Here is an 18,902-nt window from a genome sequence, read left to right as displayed (position 1 = left end):
GGTTAATGCTGGAGGAAACTAGATGGGACAGGTTTGGAAAATTAGTTTAGTAAACACTAAGTCATTATTTATGAGACATTCATATGCACAGCCTATTCTTTGGACAAAGAGAGAGAAAATAAAAGAGTTTTGCCTATGGGCAGGTGAACTTAATTTCAAAGTTGAAAAAAAAGTTAGAAAAATCTGTATGAATCTTCAGATCATGTTCTCTGGGTTATTACTCTAGGCTTTTCTCAAATTCGACTCTATCCTTTTCATGTGATCCTCACCTGGGAGGGGGGAAACATTCCATTGGGATGAAGAGAAATCATTTCTTTTTTTTACTGGAATATGCGTGCCCCCCCCCCCCACTCTGGTCTATTCTGCCTCCAACTTCAGGGCTCTATCCACTTTGCCATCTAACAGCTTCGAAAGCTTTGATATAGTTAAGTAAGAAAGCTGATGAAAACGAAGGGTTTTCCCTTGTGAAAGCATACTCCATAAGCCAACCTCAACTTCCATATACTCAATTTTCCATTGAAAGTTGTTCAGATGAAAGCAACTGAGAACGAAATGAGGGGAAACTCCATACCTTTCCACTTTAAAAAATAGCCTCATTTAGAACCTTAATGTATCCAGCCGAGGTTGAAGAAGTCTGCTTAATGATTGGGGGTGTGTATTCAAGTGAAAACAAGAAATGATTTATCTTCATCCCAATGGAACTTTCCTCCCACCCTCCCTGGTTAGCATCACATGAAAAGTATATAGTCACATTCATTTAAAGCTTAGAGTAATAGACCAGAGAATAGGATGTGAAGATTCTTATGGAGTTTTCCAACCTTGTTTCCAAGTTTGAATTTGACATTCCACTCCCTTGCCAGTAGAAGGTCTTTTATTTTTTCCTTCTTTGTTCAAAGAATAGGTGGTGCATATGAATGTGTTACCTAGATAATGACTTTGCATTTATTAGACTAATTCCCCAAACCTGTCACACCCAGTTTCCTCTAGTATTAGCCTGCCTGGAGTTGCACTGAAGACACAAAGAGCATTGCAACATTACCAACAGGGCATTGTCAGAGAAGTAGAATATAAGATTGTTGTTCAATCTTTTTTTTTTCTTTTTTCTTTAGTTGTGCATGACTCTTTGGGACCCTGTTTGGCATTTTCTTGGCTAAGATATTGGAGTACTTTGCCATTTCCTTCACCAGCTCATTTTATACATGAGGAAACTGAGGCAAACTGGGTTATGTGATTTGTTTAAAGTCTAACAGCTAGTGTCTGAGATTGGATTTGAACTCAAAGCTTCCAGACTCCAGGTCCAGCATTCTATTCACTGTGCTGCCTAGCTACCTTGTGTATAAAATAACATCAAGAAATTGTGAGAGCCAAAAGAAAGATGGGCTGGTTATGTGGAATGAGGCAGAAACAACTGATGATAGATAACCTACATTCTCCATTAGTTCTCAGGAGCCTTCAAATCTCAGATCAAGGGCCACCCTCTATACGGGGCCTTTTCTGTTCTACAAATTCCTCCTTCAATTAACTTGTGTTTTTGTTTTTATTTTGTACATATAGATATATGCTTGCATATCCATCCATCTATCCCTCCATCCATATATACCACTTCTCTGTCTCACTTCCCTATTAATAAAGTGTTGCAACTCATTTTGTGCCTACCACCTAACTCCAGGCAGTTTAATACTAGAGGAAACTAGAGGTGGTAGGTCTGGAGAATTTACTACAATAAACAAAAAAAATGTCATCTTGGTATACATGTATGTATTTTTGTATACATATGTGTATGTACATATATGCATACACCAAACACAGATGTACGTAGGCATACATACAGCTATATAGGCACATATATACTACCTGCATATATGTCATGTGTATACTTATACACATATATGTCTTACAATTTGACTGAGAGCCTGGACTCCTTTCAGAAGGGAAGAAACTTTGGAATTGACAGCCAGGCAATTCACTGCTATTCTACTGAGTCCCACCTTTCATTTTTGGAATCCATATAGTCATTCAGCTTTATGGTTCTCTCCTAAAAGGCTTAGATTTCCCTGATGAGAAAGTATACATGAGCTTCTAGAAAGGTGACACTCTTCCCTTTGGTTCAACGCCATTCAAATAACTGATGGTAATTGTTAGGATAAAATCCTTGTCTTTCATTCTCCTTTATTGGAGCTTAAGGGAGTGAAAACGTTCAGATCCTTTGACAGAGACTCCAGTATTGAATATATTAAAGTGTCAGGAGATCTTTGATCTAGAACAGGAAGGAATCTTGGGGACTAGCTAGTTTATTTTGCAAAGAATGAAATTGAAGTGCAAAAGTGATTTGTTCATAGTCATATAAATATTGTCAGAGGTAGAATTTGAAGAGAAATCTTTTAATTCCAAAGACAGTATTAAATAGTATATGAAAATCCAAGATAGAAAGATCCCATATATACCAAGATATTTGTAACAATTCAAGCATGATTGCAAAAACTGGAAATAAAAGATATTTAATGATTGCCTTGTTTTTCTTTGTTAAAAATGATGGTGCAATCTCAGAGAGTAAGGTGGACATAGAAGAAAATTTCCATTTGTATGTAACATTTTCTATCATTTTCCTTCCTTACTTCCTGCCTTCTTTCCCTTCTTTGCTCCCCCTTCCCTCTCTCCTTCCTGTTTTCCTTCCTTGCTTTTTTGATCTCTCTCTCTTTTTTGATCTTTCTTTCTTTTTCTTCCTCTTTCTTTCTTTCTTTCTTTCTTTCTTTCTTTCTTTCTTTCTTTCTTTCTTTCTTTCTTTCTTTCTTTCTTTCTTTCTTTCTTTCTTTCTTTCTTTCTTTCTTTCTTTCTTTCTTTCTTTCTTTCTTTCTTTCTTTCTTTCTTTCTTTCCTTCTTTCCTTCTTTCCTTCTTTCCTTCTTTCCTCCTTTCCTTCTTTCCTTCTTTCCTTCTTTCCTTCTTTCCTTCTTTCCTTTTCTTTCTTTCCTTCTTTCTTTCTTTCTTTCCTTCTTTCCTTCTTCCTCTACTTTTTGCCACTTTTCTGATTTTTTTCCTTCCTTTTATATCTATCTGAAGAATTTTGAATAAAACTTACATACAAAGTAAAGGAGAATACTTGTCTTCATAGCCAAGGTTGAAGAATGATCAATGGCCACTGTGGTGGGGCTGAATGCCTCCTCTCTCTCTATCACGTTTGAGCTTTGAGTCTTATGAAACTCATAGAAAGTTTATTTAGCCCCAAGTGCCCAAGTCCTGGATTTACACAAAAACAAATCCAACTTAAAAAAAAAAAACAAACACAAAAATATGTGAGTCATGGACAAATTCCTGTTTCCTTTCTGACTCATTTGACAGAAGAAACATGCCCTACTTAGAAACCTAGAAGAAATGGCCACATTATGGGAGGCCTGCCTCTTGGGTTTCTGGGACAGTTGGAGCTATTAAAAAAGCTAGTAATGATAGTATATCTTGCACAATCATCCCAGGAGCTGTCAGAGATGTGGCCTGGAATAACATGACAACATGGATAATGATACTGTTTTATTTACTGAAGATTTTTTTTTGTTAGTGGATCACATCCAGAGTCAGACATTACATGTACCCATTATAGTGGCTTTGAGAGTGAAATAACTGAAGATGTAGTCATTTCAAAATCAACTTTTCCTTTTCCCTCACAGATTAAAAAATGTAGATGATTTTGTCTTAGGAGTGAAGGGAAAGGAGAGACACCTATGATCTGAAATGCAAGCATCATTAAAAAGACTTCAAATGGCTAAGAAAAAAGTCAAATCTATAGAGAACACCAAAAGATATTATTGAGTCAGTCTGTAAATAGTAAGATTGGATGATGTTATAGAAAATAGATTCAAAAATAGATCTTGGAATCAGGGCAACAAAACTCAAATCCTGCTTCAGACATTTACTAGTTCTTTGATCATAAGCAGGTAATTAAATTTTGACCTCCTTAGACCCTCAGTTTTCTTATTTATAAATGGGATGATCATAATGCTCTTACTCTCTGCTTTACAAAGTTGTTGGTAAGAGTCCTTTTCAATCCTGAACACAATAAATAATATTTGCTATTGTTATTTAGAAAAGGTTTAATAACCAATGGTCATTTTCTTGATCTGGTAGACATCCACTGGTTTTGAAGATGTGGTATGATGAATATCTTTCATTTTAGTGACTGAAGTATGATCTCTTATTTCTGGAATCCCCCTCCCCACTCACCTCTGCTTCTAGGCTTTCCTGACTTTGTTCATGACGCAGCTCAAATCTCCCCTTCTGGAGAAGGCCATTTTTAGTTATTCTTATTTTTTAAATGATTTAGTCTTCTTGCTTTCACATCACAATCATTTCTGAATATATACCCCTGCGTTGATCACTACATTTGGAATTGAACTCCTTATAATGAAGAAAAGTAGTTAAACACAAACAGGACAGTCACCCTATCTGTCAATTTATATTAGAAGATAATGGAACAGAGGCATCTAGGTGGTTCAGTGAGCCAGATCTGGAGTCAGGAGAATCTGACATAAGACACTTTCTAGCTGTAAGATCCTAGACAAGTCATTTGATTCCAATTGTCCAGCCTTTATTGCTCTTTTGTCTTACAACTGATCCCTAGAATAAGTTTAATGAAAAAAAAAAGACAATCATATATAGAGAAAAAGAAAAGAAGAAGATTCTGTCCGAAGGCCATTTTCTGAAAGAAACAAGCCTTTCCCTGTTCCCCTAGCTGGCAGAGTCTTCCACCTTCTAAAGTTTCCAATGTATGCAATATCTGGACTCATCTATGCATATACAGTCTCCCTGTTTGAATGTAAACTCCTTGAGGGTAGGAACTATTCTCCTTTTTTTTTTTCTTTTTAAAGTCTCCAGCTTAGAATAGTGTTCTATACATAGTAATGAATAATAAATACTTGTTGATTGATTGATTGATGAATGGATGGATTGATTGAAGAGAGCAGGGAAGTCTGTGGCCCTTGAAAATACTACAGCATTTACGCATAAGGCAATCTCATTCGCTGATGAACTGAAAATTAGCCCTTCTGTGTTCCAGACAGCATTCTAAGTTTATTGGAAAAGTTGTCATTATGACAAAGTGCTCCTGTTCAATTTGAAGAATATTGTAAAGCAGTCAGCAGGAGACAGGAACCACAGGCAGTGGGCCAGTCAACAAGTATTTATTTGGCAGCTACAAGGCTTTTTAAAAATAGAAAATATAACAACAGAGTCTTCTCCAATGACAGGCAGAGCTTCTAATTATCCCTTCCTTCCTTCTCACCTCTATCATTTTCATCTAAGAAATTACACATCCCACCTTTCATTCATGCCGATATTAGGAAAACCTTCATAGTATTTATTTGTCCATTAGTTGTGCCCAACTCTTTGTAACCCTATTTATGGTTTTCTTGGCAAAGATACTGGAGAAATTTGTCATTTTCTTTTTCAGCTCATTTTATAGATTAAGAAATTGAGACAAACAGCGTTGAGGGACTTGCCCAGAGTCACACAGTATCTGAGATGGGACTTGAACTCGGGTCTTCTTGGCTCTAAATCTGGCACTTTATCCACTAAACAACCTAGCTGCCCCATCCTATAAAACAAATAAACATAAAGGAGATACTGAGTTTCACATTACTAAAAGTCTTTAAGAGGATAATAATGATACTTAGTATTTTAAAATATTTTACAAACATCTCATTTTATTCTCCTAATATCTCTGTAGATATGCTACTATTTACCTCATTTTACAGATGAGAATACTGAAGCAGACAGAGGTTAAGTGACTTACCCAGGGTAGCAGGGCTAGTAGGTGTCTGAGGCCATATTTTAAATCAGTTTTTCTTCTCTATAGCCCTGGTGCTCTAGCTAAGCTGCCTTTGCTAAAGAAGAATCAATGATCATTAACAAAGAGATAAGGGTAGCTAGTTGGTACAATGATCTGAAGTCAAGATGACTTTTTTTCCCAAGTTCAAATACTGACTCAGACTTTTACTAGCTGTGTGACCCTGGGCAAGTTACTTAACTCTGTTTGCCTCAGTTTCCTTACCTGTAAAATGAGTTGGAAAAGGAAATGGCAAACCATTTCAGTATCTTTGCTAAGAAAACTCCAAATGGGGTCACAAAGAGTCAGAATGATTGGAAACCATTAAACAACAACAGTTATTATAGAGGAAGTCTTTGTTCAGATATGGATTGGACTTGAGCCTTGAAGGAAGAGTAGAACAGACAAAGGGTGGGAAATGAGAATATTACAGGTGTGTATGTGGAGGAAGAGAGAGAATAGCATGAGAAAATTGGTAGAAATGGGAAGAATATGTATGCGTACACACACACACACACACACATTGTTTCCCCCATTAGAATGATAACAACTTGAAGGGAAGGATTGTTTCTGTCCACACAGCCGAGTGGATAGAGAGCCCACCTATAATCTAGGGAGACCTCAGTTCAAACCCTGCCTCTGACATATACTTGCTCTGTTCTTCAGGGAAAATCACTTGGCCTCTCAGATTTCTAGTGCTGATCTTCATTGGAAGAATGAGTTTCTTTATCCAGGAATTTCCTGTGTCAATGAAATCACTGGATCAGTGAATAGCCAGAGAGGTCTCTTACCCCACTCTCCTAGCTGTGGCTACTGTGATTTGATTATGGTACCCTTATGGTCCAAACTTTACTCAGATCCAGTTAGAACTGGCTATGGAGACTGTTCAGCAGACTTGGTAGTGCAACACTTACAACCCCACCTTCTTCATCCTAAGGAGGCTTCTTGGACAATGTTGGGAAACTTTCCCATTTTGCTACTGACCATGTTCCCTGTCTGGTGATGAGGCAGCTGCCATAGCAGGTCTTTTGTCTGAAAACTGGGCCATCACCCAGCATGCTGCCCTGTGAGACAGTGGGGAGAAGGAGACTGCATGCAGCTCTATCTTTGACTGATTTACTGGTTGTCCATCTATATCCACACTATTTGGTGACTGATGGTGACATTCTAAAAGCAATTTGAACCCATCCTAGTGATGCTTTACAAAAAATTTGTCCAAAATTTTCATGACTCCCTGGTTCTATCCTTTTCAAGAATCTTTTTTGTTTCTTTTTAAACCCCTACCTTCTATCTCAGAACTGATACCAAATAGAAGAGTGGTGAGGGCTAGGCAAATGGGGCTAAGTGATTTTGCCTAGGGTCACATATTTAGGAAGCATCTGAGGCCAGATATGAGCCCAGGATCTCCCATCCCCAGGCTTGGCTCTCTATTCACTATGCTACCTAGTTACCCTTATCCTACACAAGGCTTGAAGAGCTAAGTTAATAAACAAGTGAAATTCCTACTATATGTCAGGCACAATGCTAAGTACTAGGAATTGAAAGGATCTGAATTTCATCAGAACCAAGATATCATGAAAATTTGGACCAAAAAAGATCTAGAATGGGTAAATATGGCTTATATATCATATACAAATCTAATGTATATCAGTGTATTTGGTTTCCTTTTTTAATTCCATGTATTTTATTTTATGCAATTAAAAACATTATCTGAGGAGTCCATTAGTCCATCAGATGACTAAAAGGTTCCAACACACACACAGAGACACACCCACACAAGGTTAATATCTCCTTCATTTAGAAATAGCTATAACAGATATTATGGGGTAATTGATTTTTCAACAATTGATTTTACCCCCAGCTAGTTGATTTAGTCATACAAAACCAAGGGAAATTAGCAGAAGTAATGTGGTATGTTAATGGGTTAGAGAGGTGTTAAATTAATTATTACTTGTAGCTATATCCTCTGATTCCTTTATGAAATAGGAACAAATTCCCTGACTTAATTAGAAGTGTAGCCTGCCCATTGGTCAAGAAAAATTGACCATGAAAGCCTTTGGAGGCCTTAAAATAGCTAAGCGTGCCATACCTGGAGTCAACATCTGCTATTCAAGGCCAGGTTCAGTGTATCCATGTGGAAGAAACTCTTGAACCTATTTAAGAAGGTCCCTGATAAGATACCTGATAGTATAAATGACTTTTGGCGGTCATCAACAGGATGAACAATAGCACAGATCCCCTGACTTCCACTCCAAAAGAGCCTTTTCTGTTGAGTTAGAGTTAGGCATAGATATTCAATTGGAGACAGTCTGTAGACATTTGGAAATTTGGGACTAGAATGTAGGGAGCTCAGGGTTGGATACAGGGACTCATGAGCCATCTGGCTGGATGTGATCATTGAAGCCTTGAGTGTGTATGAATCCTTTGAGGTAGGAAAGAAGGAAGCACAGAGAAACAAAATAGCTAAACAGCTGTGGAAAGTGCTATGGGAGATAGTCATTCTGAGGGGATAGAAAGAAGAAGGGAAGCATCTCCTTTCCCCCCCAAAAAACAAAAGAAATAAAGAGATTGATAAAGTTACAAGGCAGATGTTTTTGAAGTCAGAGGGAAAAAGGGGGAAGGAATAGGTATGATATCTTTGATGCTAAAGAGTTTGGCAATGGAATATTGGTTAAGAATGTTGTGCTTGAACACAGAATTTGGATTTCTGGGATATAATCAAAGAAATAGGAAGGAGAAAGAGTTTATTTAACCAACAAGGGTCAGTAACAAGATTTGCCTGGGACCTTGAATCTCTGATTGAGTGGGTTAAATTAAAAATGAAAGGGGAGAGTTAAAACTACCCACAGTTATATCCCACAGTGGATAGTAGACTTGGCAAAGGAAGAAGGGTATTCTTGGAGAGGAACAGTAATTCTTTTTTTTTTTAATTTTATCAATTTCGCACATTATTCCCTGGTTACAAAAATCATATTCTATTCTCCGCCCCCCCCCCCCCTTCCTAAGCTGACATGCAATTTCACTGGGTATTACTTGTGTCCTTGATCAGAACCTATTTCCATGCCATTGATGTTTGCACTAGGATGTTCATTTAAGGTCTATATCACCAATCATATCCCCCTTGACCCATGTTGTCTTTCTTCAGTGTTTCTGCTTCCACAGTTTTTCCTCTGAATGTGGATAGTGTTCTTTCTCGTAAATCTTTCAGAGTTGTTTAGGATCACTTCATTGCCACTAATGGAGAAGTCCATTACATTCCATTGTGCCACAGTGTGCCCATCTCTGTACAATGTTCTCCTGGTTCTGCTCCTCTCACTCTGCATCACTTCCTGGAGGTTGTTCCAGTCTCCATGGAATTCCTCCACTTTATTATTCCTTTGAGCACAGTAGTATTCCATCACCAGCAGATACCACAATTTGTTCAGCCATTCCCCAATTGAAGGACATCCTCTCATTTTCCAATTTTTTGCCACCACAAAGAACACAGCTATGAATATTCTTGTACATGTATTTTTCCTTATTATCTCTTTGGGGTACAAACCCAGCAGTGCTATGGCTGGATCAAAGGGCAGACAGTCTTTTAGCACCCTTTGGGCATAGAGGAACAATAATTCTAAAGGAACAATTTCTAAAAAGAGAAATGATAAAACCCAAGGCTACAAGATGTTTATTAAAACATTGACAAAGTATGGTTAAGAAACAAAACAAACTGCTGTTATCAATATAACAAGAAAAATTTAGTCTCATAAGGGTGCTCTTGAAATTTAGAGGGATGTGACTAATGATTAGGAAATAGAACAGGGTTAATTGACTTGCCCAGGCTGACATAGTGTTTGAGGCAGGATTTGAACTCATGAAAATGAGTCTTCTTAATTCCAAGTCCAGTGTTCTATCCACTGTACCACATAACTGTCCTAATAGACTGATAGATATTACTTATTCAAAAAGTATAGATTACACAAAAAGAAAAGTAGAGTGGTATTTTATATCTTAGGAAAGGCAATCCAGAAATAAGAATGAAAAGCACTTTAAAGATCATTTGACAAAGGTCAATAGGAGAAACAAAAGAATTGTGGAGGAGTATGCTACAGACTTCCTGAACAGAAAGAGGAAATAGATGATGTGAGTTAAAGAAACATTGTAAACCTATAATGCAGGCAATGATGAGGATTTCAATTGTTGGTACATGGAGTTTCTCTCTCTCTCTCCTCTAAAAGTCAAATAGATAACTTCTTGATATATGTTAATAAAATTTAAATCATGATAGTAATGAAAAAAAGAAGAACCAATTACTAAAGTAGAAATGAAGGAAAACTTGAAAGCATGTGACTGCTTTAATTTAGGGTTAATTCTAATCTGGATAAGGAGGAGAAAGATGTAATTTGATATTCACTGGAGATTTGGAAAAAACTGATAACAAAGAGTTCAGAAAAAAACAAACAAAAAACCCTTTCAGTATCATGATTCAGAGGAGTTTGTACCAAAGAAGAATGGTCATGAATTATTGAGGAATCTGAAGCTTTGTGCTATGGGTATTGTTAATTAAATAATCATTCAATCTCTTTTGTTGAAAATTCATCTTTTTCCATAATAATTACACTAATATTTTCAGGGCATTTTCCTTTTCAAACTATATTATTTCATTTCCTCCAATTTCTTATGACTATTGAATAATTTTATATTAGTCAGCTTTCTTTTCCCTTATATTTGAAGATAGTTTTCCTGGTTACTTGCAGAATTTGTTTGTAATAAAAATTCTTAAATTTAATCATTTGGATTATATTGATTGATGCTTTATTTTCAACATTCAGAAGTTTCATGCAATTTTCTTGTGTTAATTCCTGCATTATCCATTTTTTTTTAATTTCTCATATTCTTCTGGTATACCTATTAAATTTTTTCTGTGTATCCTGCCTTTAAAGTCAGTAACTGGTTTCTATAAAATTGATATGTTCTCTTAATATGGATTTTTTACATTTCTTTTGACATATTTTTCTCTACTTCAATATTTTTACATTCTAAATCTGTTAGTCTCTCATTTCTTTATAAAGATTATTGTAGATTCTTTATTTTTATATTCTATAATTCAATTTTAAAATGAATGGAGTTCTGAGTTGAGTAATATTCTTTCATAATTTGTTCTTTCATGAATTTCATTTCTCTTTTGAACTATGCTGATTTCTTGTACTTTCTTTTTATTCTTTGAAGTCCGCAAGATTATTTAGTCAAGTATTGTTTGTTCACTTTTCTGTGTCTGCTAATATTTGTTAAGTATTTGTTATTTCTTATACCTTCTTTTGGTTTTTGAATCTTCGCTATTTGTTTTGTTCTGGAATTTTAAAAAGGGTTTTAAACTGTTGGAATGTTTGGTGTTTTAAAAAATAATTCATGTCATGAACTTATTTTTGTTGTTGAGTCCTTTTCAGTTGTGTTTGACTCTTTGTGACTCCATTTGGGGTTTTCTTGGCAAAGATATTGGGGTAGTTTGCCATTTCCTTCTCCATCTCATTTTTTGGATGGAAGGAAAACAGAGTGAAGTGACTTACCCAAGGTCATGGAGCTACTAAGTGTCTGAGGCCAAATTAGAACTCAGGAAGATGAGTCTTCCTGATGCTAGGACTGGTACTTATCACCATGTCACTTAGCTTCAGCATAATTTATTTTTACTTCTTCTCTTTTCTCCACCACAGTTGGACAATAAATCTATCTGAGTCTCCCCTCATGTTAGGTGATTTCAAGTTCTCTAGCTTGGGGTTTTGACTTTAGACTTTCAGGGCTGGTCTCAGCTGAGTGTCCATCCATTTTCCTTTAGGACTGGTCTAACCATTCAGGCTAGTCTCAAGTACCTTGAGGTTTTGCTAATGATAGTATGAAGTCACTGTGTTTAGCAAGACAAAAATATGAACCTTTTTGATTAATGAAAAGTATGTGTTTAATTATAAGAAATCTTACATCTGTACATTTGAAAAACCAACTAACATAAGGGCAGCTAGGTTGCTCAGTGATTAGAGAGCCAGACTTGGTGTCTGGAGGTCCTCAGTTCAAAATGGCCTCAGACATTTCCTAACTGTGTGACACTGGACAATCCACTTAACCCCCATTGGCTAGCCCTTAGCACTCTTCTGCCTTGGAACCAATACACAGTATTGATTCTAAGATGGAAGGATTTTTTAAAAAAATTATGTACATAAATATGCAAGTATTGGGGTACAGGTTCAAAACTTTTTACTGATTTTGGTATATGATCAAAAAAGTTTGGAAACTACTGCTCTAAAGAATAGTTGTGAGAAACCACAACTAGACATGATTCAAAGGCTGTGTTTTCTTTATTGCTGTACCCATCCACTCTCAAATGCTGAAATTGAACATGCATAGAGTTGGCTCTCAGTGACTGTTTACCGCATGAATCAATGAATCAAATTAATGTTGAAATTACTAAGTCATGGAACAAATTAATTTTTAGAAGTCAAATTATGCGATGGGGTTACTATGGGTTAGAATCGATCATGCAATTTGGAGGTGGTAATGAATTAATTAATTTTGGAAGCATTGGTTATTTCCTATGGAGAAACATTATTAGTAGTTAAATCAGAATAAGAAGAATGGCCAAAATATACAGGAAAAATATTTAAGTAGTAAATTAAGACATTTCCATTGGTCTACTCTTCCTATTGTTGAGCTGGGAATGGGTTCCGCAGCCATGTATAGTCTTACCTAGGCTAACTTGGGAGAAATAGATCAGTAAATCTACATCTACATTACTAAACAGGATAATTATCCAGTGGCTATTTCACTGGGAAATGAGCAAGGTGTTGAGAAGTGCTTTACTGATCTTAATCAGGCCAGACCTAGGATTAAAAGCAGTTCTTCTGACAAATCTTCAAAAGCCCTGAGCTCCTCTGTGCAACCACAGGTTAGGCAGGATATTGAATTAGTGGCAGGAAGAGATGGAATTCATACCACTCAATTGGGCCAAGATCATTAAAGTCTCAAATGAAGCTGAAATCATTCTGACCTTTGAAAAACGACTCACTTACCATCTCAGTTGAAATGGAAACCAAGGACAAGGGAACAGTTGACTGAATAAATTTGAACCACATAAAATTAAGAGATTTTTTTTTTCCTTGGGAAGGGGGAAATGGCACATGAATTTTCCCTATAAAATCTTTCAATAATGATAAACTCATGTTTATACAGTGTCTCTCACCTTGAGGAAGTTATAATATTTTGGATAAATTAAGTATCCTGCTAGTAACAACTTTTGGCAGACTGAGGACAAAGATGAAAAGCAACTGTTAGCATCAGAGTATTATAAGTTCATGGAGTATAGAGCTGGAAGAGACCTTGGAGACCACTGCATCTAAACTCATTTTGAAAATGGGGAAAATTGAGGCACAGTCAAATGATTTTCCTAGAGTCATGCAGGCAATAAATGATTGGTGTAGAATTTGAACATATCTATTTCTATTCTATTACATTGAGTCTCAAGTGACTTGCCCTCTCTGAAATTCTAACCCAGGACTTCAGATTATGAAGCTGATATCTTGCCTACTATATGCTATATAATTGTTAGAGGGCCAGTCCCAGAGTCAGGAAGTCTTGAGTTCAAATTCTACCTCTGACACATCTTGGCTGTGTGATTCCAGGCCAGTCTGTCAATTAGTGCTCTCAGGCAATTTCCTATAACAAGGATTCTTTCCTTAGTGTCTGGAAAAGATTGTAAATAGATTTTAGGGATTCTGTGAACTTGGATGGGGAAATGACACCTCTAATGGATATGCAGTATTTTTTTTTCCAATTATTAATTTAAAAAAGAGCACAGTTTTGAGAAAGGGGCCATAGACTTTATCAGACATGCTCAAAAGGGTCCAAGACACAAAAAAGGCTAAGCATCTCTGCTCTACAAATTGAAGAGCACGTTCTAATTTATGTGAGTAGAGTAGAGGAGGATTTTCATTGGGTGTTTCTTAAACTGGCCAAATTAGGATCAGGACCAATTTGAATAAATAAATAAATAGCAACAATAACAAATTACCACAAATAATAATATTTGCTGTTATTGACAATGCTAATATTATGTGACATAGTGGATAGAAACCTGGATCTGCCATCCTGTCAGTCTAAAATTCTCTCCCCTAGATATTTATTAACAGTATGTCACTGCATAAGTAACTTAACCTGTATTTGCCTCACTTTTCCTCATTTATAAAAAGGAGATAATAATAGCTCCTACCTCCTAGGATGGTTATGAGAATAAAATGAAGTAATATTTTTGAAAGGCTTTAAAAACCTTTAAGTTCTACATAAATGCTATTATTATGTGAATGTTAAAAGTGAATTTATGTAGTGCTTTAAAGTTCCCCAAACGCATTGCACATATTATTTTGTTTGAGCCTTCCAACAACACTGAGAGGTAAGTGTTATAAGTTAATATCCATAACTATTATTCTATATCTAGTTACTTTTTAATTTATCAGAATATCAATAATTTAAATGATTCTGGATTTATGTCATATTATCTATCACATATGTTATATATAACATATCTATAATGTAATGTATATTATATATCCTATAATAAATATGTTATTTAATATTATATTACAAATTAATATAGAATTCCATGTTATGGCTTTATAGTGATATATAAACAACATATTTATATATATAATTTATATATTATATATTTAATTATATATTACATATAGCACATATTTAGAATATATTATTTCTTGATATAATGTATTATCTATATAATACAATATATTAAGTATAATATGTAATAGTATAATATAACATTATATTATACCAGTCTGTATTGTTATGTGGAGTATACATAAATATATATTATGTATAATATATAGTACATAGTATATAACACATAGCACCAAATACAATGCTATATATGATATAGTATATACCATATTATATATAATTCTATATATAACATATAATATATTATGTGCAGTATATAGTTATATATAATCTATATTACAATATAGATTAATATAATATATGCTATATAACAATATAGAATAATATTGTATAATGTTACATATTATATTGTTCAGTTGTTTCCATTGTTTCTGATTCTATGGGACCCCATTTGGGGTTATCTTGGCAAAGATACTGTAATGGTTTTCCATTTTCTTCTCCAGCTTGTTTTACAGATGAGAAAACTGAGGTAAACAGGGTTAAGTGTCTTCCCAAGGCCATAGAGGTAGTATGAATGAGAAGTAGACCCAAGACCTCTGACTTCAGAGTGTAATAGAGAGATACGTGAGGGTGCCTATTGATTGATATCTGGATGACTAATGGATCAAGTTTTTCCTATCTTCCTCCCTCTTCTGAAGCCTTTATCTTCCCCTCCCCCTTCTCCTTCAATTTACACAGTGTGAACTATGAGGTTTAGAGAAGATACTCTTTTCTCTTAGTTTCTCAAGTAAGGGTTTATTGGGGAAGACAGGACAAGGATAGAGGATGAGGTAAGAGGGATGGGGTTTTCCCTAGTCTATACAAAGAGCCTTGGTTTTGCGGATATTGGGGAAATGGCAGTTCTGTCACATTGTGACACAAAGTCAGTCAGGGAGTTATGAGGACAATTGGTTTTATTCTTTCTTCTTCTGTCAACCAGCCAGGTTAATATTAGAGAGATAAATTAACTTCTTTAGGTTCAACCACCACCATCAGCCTCACTAGCCAAAGCTTCTTCTCCCCCACTCTGTCAGAAGACAAGAGGGGTCCAGTTCAGAAGCCTCTCAGCCTAGCTCAGAAGTAAGTCCAGTCTTGGCTTGGCTCCAACTGCTTCTCCTGGGAACATTCCAATGTAATTGTCACCTTTATTGACAGCTCTTTGGTCCTCAGCTTTCTGTCTTGCATGCATGCCTCCTCCATAAGAGCCAGTCCTTTTTCTGATGTTCAGCACATGCATATTGTGGCATAATCAGGTCAGAGGACTGACCACCAGATGATTAACTGTGGTACCTCTCAAAGACTTGTCTATAAAGGTATGAAGGGAGCAGCCACATGAAGAAATCATAACTCTTTGGGAGTATTGATGAAGTATGGAATGATGGGTGAGTATGTATGACTATTTTAGTAACACCTCATTTATGTGGATGTCACTAGGTGGGCAACCTCAACTATTCAGAAAACAACCCCCAAACCTGGAAACAAATAACAACAAAAATCCTTCCTCAGGCAAAATAAATGCCACAAAGTTCATGTTCTCTACATACAGTCCAGTCATTCTACTCATTATCAGAACAGAAAACAGAATGTAATGAGTGTCACAAGAATTCCTGTATTCCATTTGAGAGGAATAGGTTACTATAGAGGAGGACCCATCTGAGTTGGGTTTTGAAAGACAGGTAGAAATCTGACAGGAGAATATAGGCAGAGCAAACAACACTGGCAAATACAACAAGGTAGGAAAGTCTAGACTAGGTGTGCTTTAAGTAGCTGCTAGAGGTCCTTTTTGGTTAATAATAACAACAGCAAATTTTATGATTAGCAAAACACTTTAGAAATTTCTCACAATAACCCAGGGATGTAGATACTATTTTTTGGATTTTTTTTTAAATTTTTAAACATTATTTTATTTGGTCGTTTTCATACATTATTCACTGGAAACAAGGATAATTTTCTTTTCCTCCCCCCCCCCCCCCGCCTTTCCCTCTCCCATAGCCGACGCATGTTTCCACTGGTTATCACATGTGTTCTTGACTCGAACCCATTTCCCTGTTGTTGGAATTTGCATTATAGTGTTCAGTTAGAGTCTCTCCTCAGTCTTATCTCCTCCAACCCTGTAGTCAAGCAGTTGCTTTTCATCGGTGTTTTTACTCCCACAGTTTATCCTCTGCTTGTGGGTAGTATTTTTTAGATCCCTGCAGATTTTGTTCAGGGACATTGCATTGATACTAATGGAGACATCCATCATCTTCGATTGTACCACAATGTATCAGTCTCTGTGTACAATGTTTTCCTGGTTCTGCTCCTTTTGCTCTGCATCACTTCCTGGAGGTTGTTCCACTCTCCATGGAATTCCTCTACTTTATTATTCCTTTTAGCACAATAGTATTCCATCACCAACATATACCACAATTTGCTCAGCCATTCCCCAATTGATGGGCATCCCCTCATTTTCCAATTTTTGGCCACCACAAAGAGCACAGCTATGAATATTTTTGTACAAGTCTTTTTGTCCATTATCTCTTTGGAGTACAGACCCAGCAGTGCTATGGCTGGATCAAAGGGCAGACATTCTTTTATCGCCCTTTGGGCATAGTTCCAAATTGCCCTCCAGAATGGTTGGATCAGTTCACAACTCCACCAGCAATGAATTAATGTCCCCACTTTGCCATATCTCCTCTAGCATTCATTACTTTCCATAGCTGTCATGTTAGCCAATCTGCTAGGTGTGAGGTGATACCTCAGAGTTGTTTTGATTTGCATCTCTCTGATTATAAGAGATGTAGAGCACTTCTTCATGTGCTTATTAATAGTTTTGATTTCTTTGGCTGAGAACTGCCTGTTCATGTCCCTTGCCCATTTGTCAATTGGAGAATGTCTTGATTTTTTGTACAACTGATTTAGTTCTTTATAAATTTGAGTAATTAAACCTTTGTCAGAGGTTTTTATGAAGATTGTTTCCCAGTTTGTTGCTTCCCTTCTGATTTTGGTTACATTGGTTTTGTTTGTACAAAAACTTTTTAATTTGATGTAATCCAGATTATTTATTTTGCATTTTGTAACTCTTTCTAATTCTTGCTTGGTTTTGAAGTATTTCCCTTCCCAAAGGTCTGACATGTATACTACTCTGTGTTCGCCTAATTTTCTTATAGTTTCCTTCTTTATGTTCAAGTCATTCACCCATTTTGAATTTATCTTGGTGTAGGGTGTGAGGTGTTGATCTAAGCCTAATCTTTCCCACACTGTCCTCCAATTTTCCCAGCAGTTTTTATGAAATAGTGGATTTTTGTCCCAAAACCTGGGATCTTTAGGTTTGTCATATACTGTCTTGCTGAGGTTGCTTGCCCCCAGTCTATTCCACTGATCCTCCTTTCTGTCTCTTAGCCAGTACCAAATTGTTTTGATGACCGCTGCTTTGTAATATAGTCTGAGATCTGGGACTGCAAGACCCCCTTCCTTTGTATTTTTTTTTCATTATTTCCCTGGATATCCTTGATCTTTTGTTCTTCCAAATGAACTTTATTATGGTTTTTTCTAAATCAGTAAAGAAAATTTTTGGAAGTTCCATGGGTATGGCACTAAATAGATAGATGAGTTTGGGTAGAATGGTCATTTTTATTATATTGGCTTGTCCTACCCATGAGCAGTTAATGTTCTTCCAATTCAAGTCTATTTTCAGTTGTGTGGAAAGTGTTTCGTAGTTGTGTTCATATAGATCCTGTGTTTGTCTCGGGAGATAGATTCCTAAGTATTTTATTTTGTCTAAGGTAATTTTGAATGGGATTTCTCTTTCTAGTTCTTGCTGCTGAGCTGTGTTGGAATTATATAGAAATGCTGATGACTTATGTGGGTTTATTTTGTATCCTGCAACTTTGCTAAAGTTGTTGATTATTTCGATTAGCTTTTTGGTTGAATCTCTAGGATTCTTTAAGTAGACCATCATGTCATCTGCAAAGAGTGATAACTTGGTCTCCTCCTTGCCTATTTTAATGCCTTCAATTTCTTTTTCTTCTCTAATTGCTACTGCTAGTGTTTCTAACACAATGTCAAATAATAGAGGTGATAATGGGCATCCTTGTTTCACTACTGATCTTAATGCGAATGGATTTAGTTTATCCCCATTGCAGATGATATTAGTTGATGGTTTTAGATATATACTGTTTATTATTTTTAGGAATGACCCTTCTATTCCTATGCTTTCTAGTGTTTTTAGTAGGAATGGGTGTTGTATTTTATCAAAGGCTTTTTCTGCATCTATTGAGATAATCATGTGATTCTTGTTGGTTTGCTTGTTGATGTGGTCAATTATGTGGATAGTTTTCCTAATGTTGAACCAGCCCTGCATCCCTGGTATAAATCCTACTTGATCATGGTGGATGATCCTTCTGATCACTTGCT

Source organism: Monodelphis domestica, chromosome 5 (assembly GCF_027887165.1).
Source record: "Monodelphis domestica isolate mMonDom1 chromosome 5, mMonDom1.pri, whole genome shotgun sequence".
NCBI lineage: Eukaryota > Metazoa > Chordata > Mammalia > Didelphimorphia > Didelphidae > Monodelphis > Monodelphis domestica.
The sequence above is the reverse complement of the archived record's forward strand: the minus strand, read 5'-3'. Positions refer to the sequence as shown.